Source organism: Lissotriton helveticus, chromosome 11 (genome assembly GCF_964261635.1).
Source record: "Lissotriton helveticus chromosome 11, aLisHel1.1, whole genome shotgun sequence".
NCBI classification, from domain to species: domain Eukaryota; kingdom Metazoa; phylum Chordata; class Amphibia; order Caudata; family Salamandridae; genus Lissotriton; species Lissotriton helveticus.
In genome coordinates this window covers 305,063,916-305,090,201 of record NC_136072.1, presented here as the reverse complement: position 1 = coordinate 305,090,201, position 26,286 = coordinate 305,063,916, and positions in this window count along the sequence as shown.

Below are 26,286 nucleotides of genomic sequence, written 5' to 3'. Positions count from 1 at the left end.
AATAAAAGACTGACTGACTCGAACTCTACTAAAACCTGCTTTAGATCCTGGTGATAGCAATGTTCCATTCGAGGAAATTGCTGCCTTTGAGGCTGAAATGCACCATCTCTCGTATGAAAAATAGTGTTACATTCTCACGGTAGGAAGCTCATTTAACCTCTTCTCCTGCACTCTGTATGTTGGGCTCTGATACTCAAGATGGATTTTTGTTAAGGATAATCTGTCTTTGTACCCCCATCCCACTTTCAAAAAGGACACAGAGCTTTGACTGTTTCAGATTCCTTTACCATTCCCCCTCCTACGTGGCTGGCAGTCATGAATACGGATAGTAACCTACTGCATAACTTCTCATATCTCATCCTCCTGTGTGGTCAGCTTCCACAAGGACAATTGGTCCAGGGGGGCCTGACATCATAAAGCTAAAGCAAGAAGTTGTCTGACATGTGGTGCCATTCTGTTGCCTAGCAGTCTGACATCATAAAGCTAAAGCAAGATGCTTTCTGACAAGAGAGCCACTCTGTTGCCTAACAAAGAGTAGGATAGATTTATCTTGGTAATGATATGAGTTGCAGGGTAGACAGGATGCCCAACTGAAAGTGTTGATGGTAAGATGAAAGAAATTAGGACTTTATTTAGACTTCTATATTTGTATGAACGCAAGTTTGAGCATAAGAGTCTCAACTTCACTGTTGCTGAACTGGTAGGATTTGGCTAAAGAGAAGATGGAAATTATGCTATTCATAGTTTCTATCATTCCCGTTAACTGTAGCATAACCCTTCCTCTCTCAACTTATCAGCTGGCTTAATTGCTACTGGTGTACCATATCCTAAAACTAAAGAAGTGAGAATGGTGCGCTGCCACTTGGCTGGCAAAAAGATCTATGTCCTAATGTACGTGCTACAATTGTTTAGAGAGTTTTAGCAAATGAGTCAAGGGAATGCAGAGAAGTATGGGAGGTTATAAACACAAATTGAGATTTTATTTTTTTATTGAGCTGTTGATTTTCACAATAAAACAGACTCCATAGTATAGATCTGGTAACCCTTTATATAAATCAAAACTTTTTGTATTGCTTATATTAAATTACTAACAGTGGACTTTTCCATCTGCAGAATATACTGAATGACCAGCAGTGGCAGTGTTTCACAGCAGAGTTTCTCTGAATTGCCGAGACTGAAGCAAAAAAAAAAGGAAGTCTTCTGGCATAGTGCATCATTTTACCAATTTACGTGGTAAGTAAAATGCCCAATCATTCTTTTAGGCATTAAAAAGATGTTCATAGCAACGGAATGTCCTCACTACTTTATAGTGGAAACCTGTGCCTGAATATCATTTCTGTCAAGAAAGAAGTAATATGGATCACATTATGTTGGTCATGATAGTTAATAAAAGACTGACTGACTCGAACTCTACTAAAACCTGCTTTAGATCCTGGTGATAGCAATGTTCCATTCGAGGAAATTGCTGCCTTTGAGGCTGAAATGCACCATCTCACGTGTGAAAAATAGTGTTACATTCTCACGGTAGGAAGCTAATTTAACCTCTTCTCCTGCACTCTGTATGTTGGGCTCTGATACTCAAGATGGATTTTTGTTAAGGATAATCTGTCTTTGTACCCCATCCCACTTTCAAAAAGGACACAGAGCTTTGACTGTTTCAGATTCCTTTACCATTCCCCCTCCTACGTGGCTGGCAGTCATGAATACGGATAGTAACCTACTGCATAACTTCTCATATCTCATCCTCCTGTGTGGTCAGCTTCCACAAGGACAATTGGTCCAGGGGGGCCTGACATCATAAAGCTAAAGCAAGAAGTTGTCTGACATGTGGTGCCATTCTGTTGCCTAGCAGTCTGACATCATAAAGCTAAAGCAAGATGCTTTCTGACAAGAGAGCCACTCTGTTGCCTAACAAAGAGTAGGATAGATTTATCTTGGTAATGATGAGTTGCAGGGTAGACAGGATGCCCAACTGAAAGTGTTGATGGTAAGATGAAAGAAATTAGGACTTTATTTAGACTTCTATATTTGTATGAACGCACGTTTGAGCATAAGAGTCTCAACTTCACTGTTGCTGAACTGGTAGGATTTGGCTAAAGATAAGATGGAAATGATGCTATTCATAGTTTCTATCATTCCCGTTAACTGTAGCATAACCCTTCCTCTCTCAACTTATCAGCTGGCTTAATTGCTACTGGTGTACCATATCCTAAAACTAAAGAAGTGAGAATGGTGCGCTGCCACTTGGCTGGCAAAAAGATCTATGTCCTAATGTACGTGCTACAATTGTTTAGAGAGTTTTAGCAAATGAGTCAAGGGAATGCAGAGAAGTATGGGAGGTTATAAACACAAATTGAGATTTGATTTTTTTATTGAGCTGTTGATTTTCACAATAAAACAGACTCCATAGTATAGATCTGGTAACCCTTTATATAAATCAAAACTTTTTGTATTGCTTATATTAAATTACTAACAGTGGACTTTTCCATCTGCAGATTATACTGAATGACCAGCAGTGGCAGTGTTTCACAGCAGAGTTTCTCTGAATTGCCGAGACTGAAGCAAAAAAAAAAAGGAAGTCTTCTGGCATAGTGCATCATTTTACCAATTTACGTGGTAAGTAAAACGCCCAATCATTCTTTTAGGCATTAAAAAGATGTTCATAGCAACGGAATGTCCTCACTACTTTATAGTGGAAACCTGTGCCTGAATATCATTTCTGTCAAGAAAGAAGTAATATGGATCACATTATGTTGGTCATGATAGTTAATAAAAGACTGACTGACTCGAACTCTACTAAAACCTGCTTTAGATCCTGGTGATAGCAATGTTCCATTCGAGGAAATTGCTGCCTTTGAGGCTGAAATGCACCATCTCTCGTATGAAAAATAGTGTTACATTCTCACGGTAGGAAGCTCATTTAACCTCTTCTCCTGCACTCTGTATGTTGGGCTCTGATACTCAAGATGGATTTTTGTTAAGGATAATCTGTCTTTGTACCCCATCCCACTTTCAAAAAGGACACAGAGCTTTGACTGTTTCAGATTCCTTTACCATTCCCCCTCCTACGTGGCTGGCAGTCATGAATACGGATAGTAACCTACTGCATAACTTCTGATATCTCATCCTCCTGTGTAGCTTCCACAAGGACAATTGGTCCAGGGGGGCCTGACATCATAAAGCTAAAGCAAGAAGTTGTCTGACATGTGGTGCCATTCTGTTGCCTAGCAGTCTGACATCATAAAGCTAAAGCAAGATGCTTTCTGACATGAGAGCCACTCTGTTGCCTAACAAAGAGTAGGATACATTTATCTTGGTAATGATATGAGTTGCAGGGTAGACAGGATGCCCAACTGAAAGTGTTGATGGTAAGATGAAAGAAATTAGGACTTTATTTAGACTTCTATATTTGTATGAACGCAAGTTTGAGCATAAGAGTCTCAACTTCACTGTTGCTGAACTGGTAGGATTTGGCTAAAGAGAAGATGGAAATGATGCTATTCATAGTTTCTATCATTCCCGTTAACTGTAGCATAACCCTTCCTCTCTCAACTTATCAGCTGGCTTAATTGCTACTGGTGTACCATATCCTAAAACTAAAGAAGTGATAATGGTGCGCTGCCACTTGGCTGGCAAAAAGATCTATGTCCTAATGTACGTGCTACAATTGTTTAGAGAGTTTTAGCAAATGAGTCAAGGGAATGCAGAGAAGTATGGGAGGTTATAAACACAAATTGAGATTTGATTTTTTTATTGAGCTGTTGATTTTCACAATAAAACAGACTCCATAGTATAGATCTGGTAACCCTTTATATAAATCAAAACTTTTTGTATTGCTTATATTAAATGTACTAACAGTGGACTTTTCCATCTGCAGATTATACTGAATGACCAGCAGTGGCAGTGTTTCACAGCAGAGTTTCTCTGAATTGCCGAGACTGAAGCAAAAAAAAAAAGGAAGTCTTCTGGCATAGTGCATCATTTTACCAATTTACGTGGTAAGTAAAACGCCCAATCATTCTTTTAGGCATTAAAAAAATGTTCATAGCAACGGAATGTCCTCACTACTTTATAGTGGAAACCTGTGCCTGAATATCATTTCTGTCAAGAAAGAAGTAATATGGATCACATTATGTTGGTCATGATAGTTAATAAAAGACTGACTGACTCGAACTCTACTAAAACCTGCTTTAGATCCTGGTGATAGCAATGTTCCATTCGAGGAAATTGCTGCCTTTGAGGCTGAAATGCACCATCTCACGTATGAAAAATAGTGTTACATACTCACGGTAGGAAGCTCATTTAACCTCTTCTCCTGCACTCTGTATGTTGGGCTCTGATACTCAAGATGGATTTTTGTTAAGGATAATCTGTCTTTGTACCCCCATCCCACTTTCAAAAAGGACACAGAGCTTTGACTGTTTCAGATTCCTTTACCATTCCCCCTCCTACGTGGCTGGCAGTCATGAATACGGATAGTAACCTACTGCATAACTTATGATATCTCATCCTCCTGTGTGGTCATCTTCCACAAGGACAATTGGTCCAGTGGTGTCTGACATCATAAAGCTAAAGCAAGAAGTTGTCTGACATGTGGTGCCATTCTGTTGCCTAGCAGTCTGACATCATAAAGCTAAAGCAAGATGCTTTCTGACATGAGAGCCACTCTGTTGCCTAACAAAGAGTAGGATACATTTATCTTGGTAATGATATGAGTTGCAGGGTAGACAGGATGCCCAACTGAAAGTGTTGATGGTAAGATGAAAGAATTTAGGACTTTATTTAGACTTCTATATTTGTATGAACGCAAGTTTGAGCATAAGAGTCTCAACTTCACTGTTGCTGAACTGGTAGGATTTGGCTAAAGAGAAGATGGAAATGATGCTATTCATAGTTTCTATCATTCCCGTTAACTGTAGCATAACCCTTCCTCTCTCAACTTATCAGCTGGCTTAATTGCTACTGGTGTACCATATCCTAAAACTAAAGAAGTGAGAATGGTGCGCTGCCACTTGGCTGGCAAAAAGATCTATGTCCTAATGTACGTGCTACAATTGTTTAGAGAGTTTTAGCAAATGAGTCAAGGGAATGCAGAGAAGTATGGGAGGTTATAAACACAAATTGAGATTAGATTTTTTTATTGAGCTGTTGATTTTCACAATAAAACAGACTCCATAGTATAGATCTGGTAACCCTTTATATAAATCAAAACTTTTTGTATTGCTTATATTAAATGTACTAACAGTGGACTTTTCCATCTGCAGATTATACTGAATGACCAGCAGTGGCAGTGTTTCACAGCAGAGTTTCTCTGAATTGCCGAGACTGAAGCAAAAAAAAAAGGAAGTCTTCTGGCATAGTGCATCATTTTACCAATTTACGTGGTAAGTAAAACGCCCAATCATTCTTTTAGGCATTAAAAAGATGTTCATAGCAACGGAATGTCCTCACTACTTTATAGTGGAAACCTGTGCCTGAATATCATTTCTGTCAAGAAAGAAGTAATATGGATCACATTATGTTGGTCATGATAGTTAATAAAAGACTGACTGACTCGAACTCTACTAAAACCTGCTTTAGATCCTGGTGATAGCAATGTTCCATTCGAGGAAATTGCTGCCTTTGAGGCTGAAATGCACCATCTCTCGTATGAAAAATAGTGTTACATTCTCACGGTAGGAAGCTCATTTAACCTCTTCTCCTGCACTCTGTATGTTGGGCTCTGATACTCAAGATGGATTTTTGTTAAGGATAATCTGTCTTTGTACCCCCATCCCACTTTCAAAAAGGACACAGAGCTTTGACTGTTTCAGATTCCTTTACCATTCCCCCTCCTACGTGGCTGGCAGTCATGAATACGGATAGTAACCTACTGCATAACTTCTCATATCTCATCCTCCTGTGTGGTCAGCTTCCACAAGGACAATTGGTCCAGGGGGGCCTGACATCATAAAGCTAAAGCAAGAAGTTGTCTGACATGTGGTGCCATTCTGTTGCCTAGCAGTCTGACATCATAAAGCTAAAGCAAGATGCTTTCTGACAAGAGAGCCACTCTGTTGCCTAACAAAGAGTAGGATAGATTTATCTTGGTAATGATATGAGTTGCAGGGTAGACAGGATGCCCAACTGAAAGTGTTGATGGTAAGATGAAAGAAATTAGGACTTTATTTAGACTTCTATATTTGTATGAACGCAAGTTTGAGCATAAGAGTCTCAACTTCACTGTTGCTGAACTGGTAGGATTTGGCTAAAGAGAAGATGGAAATGATGCTATTCATAGTTTCTATCATTCCCGTTAACTGTAGCATAACCCTTCCTCTCTCAACTTATCAGCTGGCTTAATTGCTACTGGTGTACCATATCCTAAAACTAAAGAAGTGAGAATGGTGCGCTGCCACTTGGCTGGCAAAAAGATCTATGTCCTAATGTACGTGCTACAATTGTTTAGAGAGTTTTAGCAAATGAGTCAAGGGAATGCAGAGAAGTATGGGAGGTTATAAACACAAATTGAGATTTGATTTGTTTATTGAGCTGTTGATTTTCACAATAAAACAGACTCCATAGTATAGATCTGGTAACCCTTTATATAAATCAAAACTTTTTGTATTGCTTATATTAAATTACTAACAGTGGACTTTTCCATCTGCAGAATATACTGAATGACCAGCAGTGGCAGTGTTTCACAGCAGAGTTTCTCTGAATTGCCGAGACTGAAGCAAAAAAAAAAGGAAGTCTTCTGGCATAGTGCATCATTTTACCAATTTACGTGGTAAGTAAAATGCCCAATCATTCTTTTAGGCATTAAAAAGATGTTCATAGCAACGGAATGTCCTCACTACTTTATAGTGGAAACCTGTGCCTGAATATCATTTCTGTCAAGAAAGAAGTAATATGGATCACATTATGTTGGTCATGATAGTTAATAAAAGACTGACTGACTCGAACTCTACTAAAACCTGCTTTAGATCCTGGTGATAGCAATGTTCCATTCGAGGAAATTGCTGCCTTTGAGGCTGAAATGCACCATCTCACGTGTGAAAAATAGTGTTACATTCTCACGGTAGGAAGCTAATTTAACCTCTTCTCCTGCACTCTGTATGTTGGGCTCTGATACTCAAGATGGATTTTTGTTAAGGATAATCTGTCTTTGTACCCCCATCCCACTTTCAAAAAGGACACAGAGCTTTGACTGTTTCAGAGTCCTTTACCATTCCCCCTCCTACGTGGCTGGCAGTCATGAATACGGATAGTAACCTACTGCATAACTTATGATATCTCATCCTCCTGTGTGGTCAGCTTCCACAAGGACAATTGGTCCAGTGGTGTCTGACATCATAAAGCTAAAGCAAGAAGTTGTCTGACATGTGGTGCCATTCTGTTGCCTAGCAGTCTGACATCATAAAGCTAAAGCAAGATGCTTTCTGACATGAGAGCCACTCTGTTGCCTAACAAAGAGTAGGATACATTTATCTTGGTAATGATATGAGTTGCAGGGTAGACAGGATGCCCAACTGAAAGTGTTGATGGTAAGATGAAAGAAATTAGGACTTTATTTAGACTTCTATATTTGTATGAACGCAAGTTTGAGCATAAGAGTCTCAACTTCACTGTTGCTGAACTGGTAGGATTTGGCTAAAGAGAAGATGGAAATGATGCTATTCATAGTTTCTATCATTCCCGTTAACTGTAGCATAACCCTTCCTCTCTCAACTTATCAGCTGGCTTAATTGCTACTGGTGTACCATATCCTAAAACTAAAGAAGTGAGAATGGTGCGCTGCCACTTGGCTGGCAAAAAGATCTATGTCCTAATGTACGTGCTACAATTGTTTAGAGAGTTTTAGCAAATGAGTCAAGGGAATGCAGAGAAGTATGGGAGGTTATAAACACAAATTGAGATTTTATTTTTTTATTGAGCTGTTGATTTTCACAATAAAACAGACTCTATAGTACAGATCTGGTAACCCTTTATATAAATCAAAACTTTTTGTATTGCTTATATTAAATGTACTAACAGTGGACTTGTCCATCTGCAGATTATACTGAATGACCAGCAGTGGCAGTGTTTCACAGCAGAGTTTCTCTGAATTGCCGAGACTGAAGCAAAAAAAAAAAGGAAGTCTTCTGGCATAGTGCATCATTTTACCAATTTACGTGGTAAGTAAAACGCCCAATCATTCTTTTAGGCATTAAAAAGATGTTCATAGCAACGGAATGTCCTCACTACTTTATAGTGGAAACCTGTGCCTGAATATCATTTCTGTCAAGAAAGAAGTAATATGGATCACATTATGTTGGTCATGATAGTTAATAAAAGACTGACTGACTCGAACTCTACTAAAACCTGCTTTAGATCCTGGTGATAGCAATGTTCCATTCGAGGAAATTGCTGCCTTTGAGGCTGAAATGCACCATCTCTCGTATGAAAAATAGTGTTACATTCTCACGGTAGGAAGCTCATTTAACCTCTTCTCCTGCACTCTGTATGTTGGGCTCTGATACTCAAGATGGATTTTTGTTAAGGATAATCTGTCTTTGTACCCCATCCCACTTTCAAAAAGGACACAGAGCTTTGACTGTTTCAGATTCCTTTACCATTCCCCCTCCTACGTGGCTGGCAGTCATGAATACGGATAGTAACCTACTGCATAACTTCTCATATCTCATCCTCCTGTGTGGTCAGCTTCCACAAGGACAATTGGTCCAGGGGGGCCTGACATCATAAAGCTAAAGCAAGAAGTTGTCTGACATGTGGTGCCATTCTGTTGCCTAGCAGTCTGACATCATAAAGCTAAAGCAAGATGCTTTCTGACAAGAGAGCCACTCTGTTGCCTAACAAAGAGTAGGATAGATTTATCTTGGTAATGATGAGTTGCAGGGTAGACAGGATGCCCAACTGAAAGTGTTGATGGTAAGATGAAAGAAATTAGGACTTTATTTAGACTTCTATATTTGTATGAACGCAAGTTTGAGCATAAGAGTCTCAACTTCACTGTTGCTGAACTGGTAGGATTTGGCTAAAGATAAGATGGAAATGATGCTATTCATAGTTTCTATCATTCCCGTTAACTGTAGCATAACCCTTCCTCTCTCAACTTATCAGCTGGCTTATTTGCTACTGGTGTACCATATCCTAAAACTAAAGAAGTGAGAATGGTGCGCTGCCACTTGGCTGGCAAAAAGATCTATGTCCTAATGTACGTGCTACAATTGTTTAGAGAGTTTTAGCAAATGAGTCAAGGGAATGCAGAGAAGTATGGGAGGTTATAAACACAAATTGAGATTTGATTTTTTTATTGAGCTGTTGATTTTCACAATAAAACAGACTCCATAGTATAGATCTGGTAACCCTTTATATAAATCAAAACTTTTTGTATTGCTTATATTAAATTACTAACAGTGGACTTTTCCATCTGCAGATTATACTGAATGACCAGCAGTGGCAGTGTTTCACAGCAGAGTTTCTCTGAATTGCCGAGACTGAAGCAAAAAAAAAAAAGGAAGTCTTCTGGCATAGTGCATCATTTTACCAATTTACGTGGTAAGTAAAACGCCCAATCATTCTTTTAGGCATTAAAAAGATGTTCATAGCAACGGAATGTCCTCACTACTTTATAGTGGAAACCTGTGCCTGAATATCATTTCTGTCAAGAAAGAAGTAATATGGATCACATTATGTTGGTCATGATAGTTAATAAAAGACTGACTGACTCGAACTCTACTAAAACCTGCTTTAGATCCTGGTGATAGCAATGTTCCATTCGAGGAAATTGCTGCCTTTGAGGCTGAAATGCACCATCTCTCGTATGAAAAATAGTGTTACATTCTCACGGTAGGAAGCTCATTTAACCTCTTCTCCTGCACTCTGTATGTTGGGCTCTGATACTCAAGATGGATTTTTGTTAAGGATAATCTGTCTTTGTACCCCATCCCACTTTCAAAAAGGACACAGAGCTTTGACTGTTTCAGATTCCTTTACCATTCCCCCTCCTACGTGGCTGGCAGTCATGAATACGGATAGTAACCTACTGCATAACTTCTGATATCTCATCCTCCTGTGTAGCTTCCACAAGGACAATTGGTCCAGGGGGGCCTGACATCATAAAGCTAAAGCAAGAAGTTGTCTGACATGTGGTGCCATTCTGTTGCCTAGCAGTCTGACATCATAAAGCTAAAGCAAGATGCTTTCTGACATGAGAGCCACTCTGTTGCCTAACAAAGAGTAGGATACATTTATCTTGGTAATGATATGAGTTGCAGGGTAGACAGGATGCCCAACTGAAAGTGTTGATGGTAAGATGAAAGAAATTAGGACTTTATTTAGACTTCTATATTTGTATGAACGCAAGTTTGAGCATAAGAGTCTCAACTTCACTGTTGCTGAACTGGTAGGATTTGGCTAAAGAGAAGATGGAAATGATGCTATTCATAGTTTCTATCATTCCCGTTAACTGTAGCATAACCCTTCCTCTCTCAACTTATCAGCTGGCTTAATTGCTACTGGTGTACCATATCCTAAAACTAAAGAAGTGAGAATGGTGCGCTGCCACTTGGCTGGCAAAAAGATCTATGTCCTAATGTACGTGCTACAATTGTTTAGAGAGTTTTAGCAAATGAGTCAAGGGAATGCAGAGAAGTATGGGAGGTTATAAACACAAATTGAGATTTGATTTTTTTATTGAGCTGTTGATTTTCACAATAAAACAGACTCCATAGTATAGATCTGGTAACCCTTTATATAAATCAAAACTTTTTGTATTGCTTATATTAAATGTACTAACAGTGGACTTTTCCATCTGCAGATTATACTGAATGACCAGCAGTGGCAGTGTTTCACAGCAGAGTTTCTCTGAATTGCCGAGACTGAAGCAAAAAAAAAAAGGAAGTCTTCTGGCATAGTGCATCATTTTACCAATTTACGTGGTAAGTAAAATGCCCAATCATTCTTTTAGGCATTAAAAAGATGTTCATAGCAACGGAATGTCCTCACTACTTTATAGTGGAAACCTGTGCCTGAATATCATTTCTGTCAAGAAAGAAGTAATATGGATCACATTATGTTGGTCATGATAGTTAATAAAAGACTGACTGACTCGAACTCTACTAAAACCTGCTTTAGATCCTGGTGATAGCAATGTTCCATTCGAGGAAATTGCTGCCTTTGAGGCTGAAATGCACCATCTCACGTATGAAAAATAGTGTTACATACTCACGGTAGGAAGCTCATTTAACCTCTTCTCCTGCACTCTGTATGTTGGGCTCTGATACTCAAGATGGATTTTTGTTAAGGATAATCTGTCTTTGTACCCCCATCCCACTTTCAAAAAGGACACAGAGCTTTGACTGTTTCAGATTCCTTTACCATTCCCCCTCCTACGTGGCTGGCAGTCATGAATACGGATAGTAACCTACTGCATAACTTATGATATCTCATCCTCCTGTGTGGTCATCTTCCACAAGGACAATTGGTCCAGTGGTGTCTGACATCATAAAGCTAAAGCAAGAAGTTGTCTGACATGTGGTGCCATTCTGTTGCCTAGCAGTCTGACATCATAAAGCTAAAGCAAGATGCTTTCTGACATGAGAGCCACTCTGTTGCCTAACAAAGAGTAGGATACATTTATCTTGGTAATGATATGAGTTGCAGGGTAGACAGGATGCCCAACTGAAAGTGTTGATGGTAAGATGAAAGAATTTAGGACTTTATTTAGACTTCTATATTTGTATGAACGCAAGTTTGAGCATAAGAGTCTCAACTTCACTGTTGCTGAACTGGTAGGATTTGGCTAAAGAGAAGATGGAAATGATGCTATTCATAGTTTCTATCATTCCCGTTAACTGTAGCATAACCCTTCCTCTCTCAACTTATCAGCTGGCTTAATTGCTACTGGTGTACCATATCCTAAAACTAAAGAAGTGAGAATGGTGCGCTGCCACTTGGCTGGCAAAAAGATCTATGTCCTAATGTACGTGCTACAATTGTTTAGAGAGTTTTAGCAAATGAGTCAAGGGAATGCAGAGAAGTATGGGAGGTTATAAACACAAATTGAGATTAGATTTTTTTATTGAGCTGTTGATTTTCACAATAAAACAGACTCCATAGTATAGATCTGGTAACCCTTTATATAAATCAAAACTTTTTGTATTGCTTATATTAAATGTACTAACAGTGGACTTTTCCATCTGCAGATTATACTGAATGACCAGCAGTGGCAGTGTTTCACAGCAGAGTTTCTCTGAATTGCCAAGACTGAAGCAAAAAAAAAAGGAAGTCTTCTGGCATAGTGCATCATTTTACCAATTTACGTGGTAAGTAAAACGCCCAATCATTCTTTTAGGCATTAAAAAGATGTTCATAGCAACGGAATGTCCTCACTACTTTATAGTGGAAACCTGTGCCTGAATATCATTTCTGTCAAGAAAGAAGTAATATGGATCACATTATGTTGGTCATGATAGTTAATAAAAGACTGACTGACTCGAACTCTACTAAAACCTGCTTTAGATCCTGGTGATAGCAATGTTCCATTCGAGGAAATTGCTGCCTTTGAGGCTGAAATGCACCATCTCTCGTATGAAAAATAGTGTTACATTCTCACGGTAGGAAGCTCATTTAACCTCTTCTCCTGCACTCTGTATGTTGGGCTCTGATACTCAAGATGGATTTTTGTTAAGGATAATCTGTCTTTGTACCCCCATCCCACTTTCAAAAAGGACACAGAGCTTTGACTGTTTCAGATTCCTTTACCATTCCCCCTCCTACGTGGCTGGCAGTCATGAATACGGATAGTAACCTACTGCATAACTTCTCATATCTCATCCTCCTGTGTGGTCAGCTTCCACAAGGACAATTGGTCCAGGGGGGCCTGACATCATAAAGCTAAAGCAAGAAGTTGTCTGACATGTGGTGCCATTCTGTTGCCTAGCAGTCTGACATCATAAAGCTAAAGCAAGATGCTTTCTGACAAGAGAGCCACTCTGTTGCCTAACAAAGAGTAGGATAGATTTATCTTGGTAATGATATGAGTTGCAGGGTAGACAGGATGCCCAACTGAAAGTGTTGATGGTAAGATGAAAGAAATTAGGACTTTATTTAGACTTCTATATTTGTATGAACGCAAGTTTGAGCATAAGAGTCTCAACTTCACTGTTGCTGAACTGGTAGGATTTGGCTAAAGAGAAGATGGAAATGATGCTATTCATAGTTTCTATCATTCCCGTTAACTGTAGCATAACCCTTCCTCTCTCAACTTATCAGCTGGCTTAATTGCTACTGGTGTACCATATCCTAAAACTAAAGAAGTGAGAATGGTGCGCTGCCACTTGGCTGGCAAAAAGATCTATGTCCTAATGTACGTGCTACAATTGTTTAGAGAGTTTTAGCAAATGAGTCAAGGGAATGCAGAGAAGTATGGGAGGTTATAAACACAAATTGAGATTTGATTTTTTTATTGAGCTGTTGATTTTCACAATAAAACAGACTCCATAGTATAGATCTGGTAACCCTTTATATAAATCAAAACTTTTTGTATTGCTTATATTAAATTACTAACAGTGGACTTTTCCATCTGCAGAATATACTGAATGACCAGCAGTGGCAGTGTTTCACAGCAGAGTTTCTCTGAATTGCCGAGACTGAAGCAAAAAAAAAAGGAAGTCTTCTGGCATAGTGCATCATTTTACCAATTTACGTGGTAAGTAAAATGCCCAATCATTCTTTTAGGCATTAAAAAGATGTTCATAGCAACGGAATGTCCTCACTACTTTATAGTGGAAACCTGTGCCTGAATATCATTTCTGTCAAGAAAGAAGTAATATGGATCACATTATGTTGGTCATGATAGTTAATAAAAGACTGACTGACTCGAACTCTACTAAAACCTGCTTTAGATCCTGGTGATAGCAATGTTCCATTCGAGGAAATTGCTGCCTTTGAGGCTGAAATGCACCATCTCACGTGTGAAAAATAGTGTTACATTCTCACGGTAGGAAGCTAATTTAACCTCTTCTCCTGCACTCTGTATGTTGGGCTCTGATACTCAAGATGGATTTTTGTTAAGGATAATCTGTCTTTGTACCCCCATCCCACTTTCAAAAAGGACACAGAGCTTTGACTGTTTCAGAGTCCTTTACCATTCCCCCTCCTACGTGGCTGGCAGTCATGAATACGGATAGTAACCTACTGCATAACTTATGATATCTCATCCTCCTGTGTGGTCAGCTTCCACAAGGACAATTGGTCCAGTGGTGTCTGACATCATAAAGCTAAAGCAAGAAGTTGTCTGACATGTGGTGCCATTCTGTTGCCTAGCAGTCTGACATCATAAAGCTAAAGCAAGATGCTTTCTGACATGAGAGCCACTCTGTTGCCTAACAAAGAGTAGGATACATTTATCTTGGTAATGATATGAGTTGCAGGGTAGACAGGATGCCCAACTGAAAGTGTTGATGGTAAGATGAAAGAAATTAGGACTTTATTTAGACTTCTATATTTGTATGAACGCAAGTTTGAGCATAAGAGTCTCAACTTCACTGTTGCTGAACTGGTAGGATTTGGCTAAAGAGAAGATGGAAATGATGCTATTCATAGTTTCTATCATTCCCGTTAACTGTAGCATAACCCTTCCTCTCTCAACTTATCAGCTGGCTTAATTGCTACTGGTGTACCATATCCTAAAACTAAAGAAGTGAGAATGGTGCGCTGCCACTTGGCTGGCAAAAAGATCTATGTCCTAATGTACGTGCTACAATTGTTTAGAGAGTTTTAGCAAATGAGTCAAGGGAATGCAGAGAAGTATGGGAGGTTATAAACACAAATTGAGATTTTATTTTTTTATTGAGCTGTTGATTTTCACAATAAAACAGACTCTATAGTACAGATCTGGTAACCCTTTATATAAATCAAAACTTTTTGTATTGCTTATATTAAATGTACTAACAGTGGACTTGTCCATCTGCAGATTATACTGAATGACCAGCAGTGGCAGTGTTTCACAGCAGAGTTTCTCTGAATTGCCGAGACTGAAGCAAAAAAAAAAAGGAAGTCTTCTGGCATAGTGCATCATTTTACCAATTTACGTGGTAAGTAAAACGCCCAATCATTCTTTTAGGCATTAAAAAGATGTTCATAGCAACGGAATGTCCTCACTACTTTATAGTGGAAACCTGTGCCTGAATATCATTTCTGTCAAGAAAGAAGTAATATGGATCACATTATGTTGGTCATGATAGTTAATAAAAGACTGACTGACTCGAACTCTACTAAAACCTGCTTTAGATCCTGGTGATAGCAATGTTCCATTCGAGGAAATTGCTGCCTTTGAGGCTGAAATGCACCATCTCTCGTATGAAAAATAGTGTTACATTCTCACGGTAGGAAGCTCATTTAACCTCTTCTCCTGCACTCTGTATGTTGGGCTCTGATACTCAAGATGGATTTTTGTTAAGGATAATCTGTCTTTGTACCCCATCCCACTTTCAAAAAGGACACAGAGCTTTGACTGTTTCAGATTCCTTTACCATTCCCCCTCCTACGTGGCTGGCAGTCATGAATACGGATAGTAACCTACTGCATAACTTCTCATATCTCATCCTCCTGTGTGGTCAGCTTCCACAAGGACAATTGGTCCAGGGGGGCCTGACATCATAAAGCTAAAGCAAGAAGTTGTCTGACATGTGGTGCCATTCTGTTGCCTAGCAGTCTGACATCATAAAGCTAAAGCAAGATGCTTTCTGACAAGAGAGCCACTCTGTTGCCTAACAAAGAGTAGGATAGATTTATCTTGGTAATGATGAGTTGCAGGGTAGACAGGATGCCCAACTGAAAGTGTTGATGGTAAGATGAAAGAAATTAGGACTTTATTTAGACTTCTATATTTGTATGAACGCAAGTTTGAGCATAAGAGTCTCAACTTCACTGTTGCTGAACTGGTAGGATTTGGCTAAAGATAAGATGGAAATGATGCTATTCATAGTTTCTATCATTCCCGTTAACTGTAGCATAACCCTTCCTCTCTCAACTTATCAGCTGGCTTATTTGCTACTGGTGTACCATATCCTAAAACTAAAGAAGTGAGAATGGTGCGCTGCCACTTGGCTGGCAAAAAGATCTATGTCCTAATGTACGTGCTACAATTGTTTAGAGAGTTTTAGCAAATGAGTCAAGGGAATGCAGAGAAGTATGGGAGGTTATAAACACAAATTGAGATTTGATTTTTTTATTGAGCTGTTGATTTTCACAATAAAACAGACTCCATAGTATAGATCTGGTAACCCTTTATATAAATCAAAACTTTTTGTATTGCTTATATTAAATTACTAACAGTGGACTTTTCCATCTGCAGATTATACTGAATGACCAGCAGTGGCAGTGTTTCACAGCAGAGTTTCTCTGAATTGCCGAGACTGAAGCAAAAAAAAAAAAGGAAGTCTTCTGGCATAGTGCATCATTTTACCAATTTACGTGGTAAGTAAAACGCCCAATCATTCTTTTAGGCATTAAAAAGATGTTCATAGCAACGGAATGTCCTCACTACTTTATAGTGGAAACCTGTGCCTGAATATCATTTCTGTCAAGAAAGAAGTAATATGGATCACATTATGTTGGTCATGATAGTTAATAAAAGACTGACTGACTCGAACTCTACTAAAACCTGCTTTAGATCCTGGTGATAGCAATGTTCCATTCGAGGAAATTGCTGCCTTTGAGGCTGAAATGCACCATCTCTCGTATGAAAAATAGTGTTACATTCTCACGGTAGGAAGCTCATTTAACCTCTTCTCCTGCACTCTGTATGTTGGGCTCTGATACTCAAGATGGATTTTTGTTAAGGATAATCTGTCTTTGTACCCCATCCCACTTTCAAAAAGGACACAGAGCTTTGACTGTTTCAGATTCCTTTACCATTCCCCCTCCTACGTGGCTGGCAGTCATGAATACGGATAGTAACCTACTGCATAACTTCTGATATCTCATCCTCCTGTGTAGCTTCCACAAGGACAATTGGTCCAGGGGGGCCTGACATCATAAAGCTAAAGCAAGAAGTTGTCTGACATGTGGTGCCATTCTGTTGCCTAGCAGTCTGACATCATAAAGCTAAAGCAAGATGCTTTCTGACATGAGAGCCACTCTGTTGCCTAACAAAGAGTAGGATACATTTATCTTGGTAATGATATGAGTTGCAGGGTAGACAGGATGCCCAACTGAAAGTGTTGATGGTAAGATGAAAGAAATTAGGACTTTATTTAGACTTCTATATTTGTATGAACGCAAGTTTGAGCATAAGAGTCTCAACTTCACTGTTGCTGAACTGGTAGGATTTGGCTAAAGAGAAGATGGAAATGATGCTATTCATAGTTTCTATCATTCCCGTTAACTGTAGCATAACCCTTCCTCTCTCAACTTATCAGCTGGCTTAATTGCTACTGGTGTACCATATCCTAAAACTAAAGAAGTGAGAATGGTGCGCTGCCACTTGGCTGGCAAAAAGATCTATGTCCTAATGTACGTGCTACAATTGTTTAGAGAGTTTTAGCAAATGAGTCAAGGGAATGCAGAGAAGTATGGGAGGTTATAAACACAAATTGAGATTTGATTTTTTTATTGAGCTGTTGATTTTCACAATAAAACAGACTCCATAGTATAGATCTGGTAACCCTTTATATAAATCAAAACTTTTTGTATTGCTTATATTAAATGTACTAACAGTGGACTTTTCCATCTGCAGATTATACTGAATGACCAGCAGTGGCAGTGTTTCACAGCAGAGTTTCTCTGAATTGCCGAGACTGAAGCAAAAAAAAAAAGGAAGTCTTCTGGCATAGTGCATCATTTTACCAATTTACGTGGTAAGTAAAATGCCCAATCATTCTTTTAGGCATTAAAAAGATGTTCATAGCAACGGAATGTCCTCACTACTTTATAGTGGAAACCTGTGCCTGAATATCATTTCTGTCAAGAAAGAAGTAATATGGATCACATTATGTTGGTCATGATAGTTAATAAAAGACTGACTGACTCGAACTCTACTAAAACCTGCTTTAGATCCTGGTGATAGCAATGTTCCATTCGAGGAAATTGCTGCCTTTGAGGCTGAAATGCACCATCTCACGTATGAAAAATAGTGTTACATACTCACGGTAGGAAGCTCATTTAACCTCTTCTCCTGCACTCTTTATGTTGGGCTCTGATACTCAAGATGGATTTTTGTTAAGGATAATCTGTCTTTTTACCCCCATCCCACTTTCAAAAAGGACACAGAGCTTTGACTGTTTCAGAGTCCTTTACCATTCCCCCTCCTACGTGGCTGGCAGTCATGAATACGGATAGTAACCTACTGCATAACTTATGATATCTCATCCTCCTGTGTGGTCAGCTTCCACAAGGACAATTGGTCCAGTGGTGTCTGACATCATAAAGCTAAAGCAAGAAGTTGTCTGACATGTGGTGCCATTCTGTTGCCTAGCAGTCTGACATCATAAAGCTAAAGCAAGATGCTTTCTGACATGAGAGCCACTCTGTTGCCTAACAAAGAGTAGGATACATTTATCTTGGTGGACTTGTCCATCTGCAGATTATACTGAATGACCAGCAGTGGCAGTGTTTCACAGCAGAGTTTCTCTGAATTGCCGAGACTGAAGCAAAAAAAAAAGGAAGTCTTCTGGCATAGTGCATCATTTTACCAATTTACGTGGTAAGTAAAACGCCCAATCATTCTTTTAGGCATTAAAAAGATGTTCATAGCAACGGAATGTCCTCACTACTTTATAGTGGAAACCTGTGCCTGAATATCATTTCTGTCAAGAAAGAAGTAATATGGATCACATTATGTTGGTCATGATAGTTAATAAAAGACTGACTGACTCGAACTCTACTAAAACCTGCTTTAGATCCTGGTGATAGCAATGTTCCATTCGAGGAAATTGCTGCCTTTGAGGCTGAAATGCACCATCTCTCGTATGAAAAATAGTGTTACATTCTCACGGTAGGAAGCTCATTTAACCTCTTCTCCTGCACTCTGTATGTTGGGCTCTGATACTCAAGATGGATTTTTGTTAAGGATAATCTGTCTTTGTACCCCATCCCACTTTCAAAAAGGACACAGAGCTTTGACTGTTTCAGATTCCTTTACCATTCCCCCTCCTACGTGGCTGGCAGTCATGAATACGGATAGTAACCTACTGCATAACTTCTGATATCTCATCCTCCTGTGTAGCTTCCACAAGGACAATTGGTCCAGGGGGGCCTGACATCATAAAGCTAAAGCAAGAAGTTGTCTGACATGTGGTGCCATTCTGTTGCCTAGCAGTCTGACATCATAAAGCTAAAGCAAGATGCTTTCTGACATGAGAGCCACTCTGTTGCCTAACAAAGAGTAGGATACATTTATCTTGGTAATGATATGAGTTGCAGGGTAGACAGGATGCCCAACTGAAAGTGTTGATGGTAAGATGAAAGAAATTAGGACTTTATTTAGACTTCTATATTTGTATGAACGCAAGTTTGAGCATAAGAGTCTCAACTTCACTGTTGCTGAACTGGTAGGATTTGGCTAAAGAGAAGATGGAAATGATGCTATTCATAGTTTCTATCATTCCCGTTAACTGTAGCATAACCCTTCCTCTCTCAACTTATCAGCTGGCTTAATTGCTACTGGTGTACCATATCCTAAAACTAAAGAAGTGAGAATGGTGCGCTGCCACTTGGCTGGCAAAAAGATCTATGTCCTAATGTACGTGCTACAATTGTTTAGAGAGTTTTAGCAAATGAGTCAAGGGAATGCAGAGAAGTATGGGAGGTTATAAACACAAATTGAGATTTGATTTTTTTATTGAGCTGTTGATTTTCACAATAAAACAGACTCCATAGTATAGATCTGGTAACCCTTTATATAAATCAAAACTTTTTGTATTGCTTATACTAAATTACTAACAGTGGACTTTTCCATCTGCAGAATATACTGAATGACCAGCAGTGGCAGTGTTTCACAGCAGAGTTTCTCTGAATTGCCGAGACTGAAGCAAAAAAAAAAGGAAGTCTTCTGGCATAGTGCATCATTTTACCAATTTACGTGGTAAGTAAAATGCCCAATCATTCTTTTAGGCATTAAAAAGATGTTCATAGCAACGGAATGTCCTCACTACTTTATAGTGGAAACCTGTGCCTGAATATCATTTCTGTCAAGAAAGAAGTAATATGGATCACATTATGTTGGTCATGATAGTTAATAAAAGACTGACTGACTCGAACTCTACTAAAACCTGCTTTAGATCCTGGTGATAGCAATGTTCCATTCGAGGAAATTGCTGCCTTTGAGGCTGAAATGCACCATCTCACGTGTGAAAAATAGTGTTACATTCTCACGGTAGGAAGCTAATTTAACCTCTTCTCCTGCACTCTGTATGTTGGGCTCTGATACTCAAGATGGATTTTTGTTAAGGATAATCTGTCTTTGTACCCCCATCCCACTTTCAAAAAGGACACAGAGCTTTGACTGTTTCAGAGTCCTTTACCATTCCCCCTCCTACGTGGCTGGCAGTCATGAATACGGATAGTAACCTACTGCATAACTTATGATATCTCATCCTCCTGTGTGGTCAGCTTCCACAAGGACAATTGGTCCAGTGGTGTCTGACATCATAAAGCTAAAGCAAGAAGTTGTCTGACATGTGGTGCCATTCTGTTGCCTAGCAGTCTGACATCATAAAGCTAAAGCAAGATGCTTTCTGACATGAGAGCCACTCTGTTGCCTAACAAAGAGTAGGATACATTTATCTTGGTAATGATATGAGTTGCAGGGTAGACAGGATGCCCAACTGAAAGTGTTGATGGTAAGATGAAAGAAATTAGGACTTTATTTAGACTTCTATATTTGTATGAACGCAAGTTTGAGCATAAGAGTCTCAACTTCACTGTTGCTGAACTGGTAGGATTTGGCTAAAGAGAAGATGGAAATGATGCTATTCATAGTTTCTATCATTCCCGTTAACTGTAGCATAACCCTTCCTCTCTCAACTTATCAGCTGGCTTAATTTGTACTGGTGTACCATATCCTAAAACTAAAGAAGTGAGAATGGTGCGCTGCCACTTGGCTGGCAAAAAGATCTATGTCCTAATGTACGTGCTACAATTGTTTAGAGAGTTTTAGCAAATGAGTCAAGGGAATGCAGAGAAGTATGGGAGGTTATAAACACAAATTGAGATTTGATTTTTTTATTGAGCTGTTGATTTTCACAATAAAACAGACTCCATAGTATAGATCTGGTAACCCTTTATATAAATCAAAACTTTTTGTATTGCTTATATTAAATGTACTAACAGTGGACTTTTCCATCTGCAGATTATACTGAATGACCAGCAGTGGCAGTGTTTCACAGCAGAGTTTCTCTGAATTGCCGAGACTGAAGCAAAAAAAAAAAGGAAGTCTTCTGGCATAGTGCATCATTTTACCAATTTACGTGGTAAGTAAAACGCCCAATCATTCTTTTAGGCATTAAAAAGATGTTCATAGCAACGGAATGTCCTCACTACTTTATAGTGGAAACCTGTGCCTGAATATCATTTCTGTCAAGAAAGAAGTAATATGGATCACATTATGTTGGTCATGATAGTTAATAAAAGACTGACTGACTCGAACTCTACTAAAACCTGCTTTAGATCCTGGTGATAGCAATGTTCCATTCGAGGAAATTGCTGCCTTTGAGGCTGAAATGCACCATCTCACGTATGAAAAATAGTGTTACATACTCACGGTAGGAAGCTCATTTAACCTCTTCTCCTGCACTCTGTATGTTGGGCTCTGATACTCAAGATGGATTTTTGTTAAGGATAATCTGTCTTTGTACCCCCATCCCACTTTCAAAAAGGACACAGAGCTTTGACTGTTTCAGATTCCTTTACCATTCCCCCTCCTACGTGGCTGGCAGTCATGAATACGGATAGTAACCTACTGCATAACTTATGATATCTCATCCTCCTGTGTGGTCATCTTCCACAAGGACAATTGGTCCAGTGGTGTCTGACATCATAAAGCTAAAGCAAGAAGTTGTCTGACATGTGGTGCCATTCTGTTGCCTAGCAGTCTGACATCATAAAGCTAAAGCAAGATGCTTTCTGACATGAGAGCCACTCTGTTGCCTAACAAAGAGTAGGATACATTTATCTTGGTAATGATATGAGTTGCAGGGTAGACAGGATGCCCAACTGAAAGTGTTGATGGTAAGATGAAAGAAATTAGGACTTTATTTAGACTTCTATATTTGTATGAACGCAAGTTTGAGCATAAGAGTCTCAACTTCACTGTTGCTGAACTGGTAGGATTTGGCTAAAGAGAAGATGGAAATGATGCTATTCATAGTTTCTATCATTCCCGTTAACTGTAGCATAACCCTTCCTCTCTCAACTTATCAGCTGGCTTAATTGCTACTGGTGTACCATATCCTAAAACTAAAGAAGTGAGAATGGTGCGCTGCCACTTGGCTGGCAAAAAGATCTATGTCCTAATGTACGTGCTACAATTGTTTAGAGAGTTTTAGCAAATGAGTCAAGGGAATGCAGAGAAGTATGGGAGGTTATAAACACAAATTGAGATTTTATTTTTTTATTGAGCTGTTGATTTTCACAATAAAACAGACTCTATAGTACAGATCTGGTAACCCTTTATATAAATCAAAACTTGTTGTATTGCTTATATTAAATGTACTAACAGTGGACTTTTCCATCTGCAGATTATACTGAATGACCAGCAGTGGCAGTGTTTCACAGCAGAGTTTCTCTGAATTGCCGAGACTGAAGCAAAAAAAAAAAGGAAGTCTTCTGGCATAGTGCATCATTTTACCAATTTACGTGGTAAGTAAAACGCCCAATCATTCTTTTAGGCATTAAAAAGATGTTCATAGCAACGGAATGTCCTCACTACTTTATAGTGGAAACCTGTGCCTGAATATCATTTCTGTCAAGAAAGAAGTAATATGGATCACATTATGTTGGTCATGATAGTTAATAAAAGACTGACTGACTCGAACTCTACTAAAACCTGCTTTAGATCCTGGTGATAGCAATGTTCCATTCGAGGAAATTGCTGCCTTTGAGGCTGAAATGCACCATCTCTCGTATGAAAAATAGTGTTACATTCTCACGGTAGGAAGCTCATTTAACCTCTTCTCCTGCACTCTGTATGTTGGGCTCTGATACTCAAGATGGATTTTTGTTAAGGATAATCTGTCTTTGTACCCCATCCCACTTTCAAAAAGGACACAGAGCTTTGACTGTTTCAGATTCCTTTACCATTCCCCCTCCTACGTGGCTGGCAGTCATGAATACGGATAGTAACCTACTGCATAACTTCTCATATCTCATCCTCCTGTGTGGTCAGCTTCCACAAGGACAATTGGTCCAGGGGGGCCTGACATCATAAAGCTAAAGCAAGAAGTTGTCTGACATGTGGTGCCATTCTGTTGCCTAGCAGTCTGACATCATAAAGCTAAAGCAAGATGCTTTCTGACAAGAGAGCCACTCTGTTGCCTAACAAAGAGTAGGATAGATTTATCTTGGTAATGATGAGTTGCAGGGTAGACAGGATGCCCAACTGAAAGTGTTGATGGTAAGATGAAAGAAATTAGGACTTTATTTAGACTTCTATATTTGTATGAACGCAAGTTTGAGCATAAGAGTCTCAACTTCACTGTTGCTGAACTGGTAGGATTTGGCTAAAGATAAGATGGAAATGATGCTATTCATAGTTTCTATCATTCCCGTTAACTGTAGCATAACCCTTCCTCTCTCAACTTATCAGCTGGCTTAATTGCTACTGGTGTACCATATCCTAAAACTAAAGAAGTGAGAATGGTGCGCTGCCACTTGGCTGGCAAAAAGATCTATGTCCTAATGTACGTGCTACAATTGTTTAGAGAGTTTTAGCAAATGAGTCAAGGGAATGCAGAGAAGTATGGGAGGTTATAAACACAAATTGAGATTTGATTTTTTTATTGAGCTGTTGATTTTCACAATAAAACAGACTCCATAGTATAGATCTGGTAACCCTTTATATAAATCAAAACTTTTTGTATTGCTTATATTAAATTACTAACAGTGGACTTTTCCATCTGCAGATTATACTGAATGACCAGCAGTGGCAGTGTTTCACAGCAGAGTTTCTCTGAATTGCCGAGACTGAAGCAAAAAAAAAAAGGAAGTCTTCTGGCATAGTGCATCATTTTACCAATTTACGTGGTAAGTAAAACGCCCAATCATTCTTTTAGGCATTAAAAAGATGTTCATAGCAACGGAATGTCCTCACTACTTTATAGTGGAAACCTGTGCCTGAATATCATTTCTGTCAAGAAAGAAGTAATATGGATCACATTATGTTGGTCATGATAGTTAATAAAAGACTGACTGACTCGAACTCTACTAAAACCTGCTTTAGATCCTGGTGATAGCAATGTTCCATTCGAGGAAATTGCTGCCTTTGAGGCTGAAATGCACCATCTCTCGTATGAAAAATAGTGTTACATTCTCACGGTAGGAAGCTCATTTAACCTCTTCTCCTGCACTCTGTATGTTGGGCTCTGATACTCAAGATGGATTTTTGTTAAGGATAATCTGTCTTTGTACCCCATCCCACTTTCAAAAAGGACACAGAGCTTTGACTGTTTCAGATTCCTTTACCATTCCCCCTCCTACGTGGCTGGCAGTCATGAATACGGATAGTAACCTACTGCATAACTTCTGATATCTCATCCTCCTGTGTAGCTTCCACAAGGACAATTGGTCCAGGGGGGCCTGACATCATAAAGCTAAAGCAAGAAGTTGTCTGACATGTGGTGCCATTCTGTTGCCTAGCAGTCTGACATCATAAAGCTAAAGCAAGATGCTTTCTGACATGAGAGCCACTCTGTTGCCTAACAAAGAGTAGGATACATTTATCTTGGTAATGATATGAGTTGCAGGGTAGACAGGATGCCCAACTGAAAGTGTTGATGGTAAGATGAAAGAAATTAGGACTTTATTTAGACTTCTATATTTGTATGAACGCAAGTTTGAGCATAAGAGTCTCAACTTCACTGTTGCTGAACTGGTAGGATTTGGCTAAAGAGAAGATGGAAATGATGCTATTCATAGTTTCTATCATTCCCGTTAACTGTAGCATAACCCTTCCTCTCTCAACTTATCAGCTGGCTTAATTGCTACTGGTGTACCATATCCTAAAACTAAAGAAGTGAGAATGGTGCGCTGCCACTTGGCTGGCAAAAAGATCTATGTCCTAATGTACGTGCTACAATTGTTTAGAGAGTTTTAGCAAATGAGTCAAGGGAATGCAGAGAAGTATGGGAGGTTATAAACACAAATTGAGATTTGATTTTTTTATTGAGCTGTTGATTTTCACAATAAAACAGACTCCATAGTATAGATCTGGTAACCCTTTATATAAATCAAAACTTTTTGTATTGCTTATATTAAATGTACTAACAGTGGACTTTTCCATCTGCAGATTATACTGAATGACCAGCAGTGGCAGTGTTTCACAGCAGAGTTTCTCTGAATTGCCGAGACTGAAGCAAAAAAAAAAGGAAGTCTTCTGGCATAGTGCATCATTTTACCAATTTACGTGGTAAGTAAAACGCCCAATCATTCTTTTAGGCATTAAAAAGATGTTCATAGCAACGGAATGTCCTCACTACTTTATAGTGGAAACCTGTGCCTGAATATCATTTCTGTCAAGAAAGAAGTAATATGGATCACATTATGTTGGTCATGATAGTTAATAAAAGACTGACTGACTCGAACTCTACTAAAACCTGCTTTAGATCCTGGTGATAGCAATGTTCCATTCGAGGAAATTGCTGCCTTTGAGGCTGAAATGCACCATCTCACGTATGAAAAATAGTGTTACATACTCACGGTAGGAAGCTCATTTAACCTCTTCTCCTGCACTCTGTATGTTGGGCTCTGATACTCAAGATGGATTTTTGTTAAGGATAATCTGTCTTTGTACCCCCATCCCACTTTCAAAAAGGACACAGAGCTTTGACTGTTTCAGATTCCTTTACCATTCCCCCTCCTACGTGGCTGGCAGTCATGAATACGGATAGTAACCTACTGCATAACTTATGATATCTCATCCTCCTGTGTGGTCATCTTCCACAAGGACAATTGGTCCAGTGGTGTCTGACATCATAAAGCTAAAGCAAGAAGTTGTCTGACATGTGGTGCCATTCTGTTGCCTAGCAGTCTGACATCATAAAGCTAAAGCAAGATGCTTTCTGACATGAGAGCCACTCTGTTGCC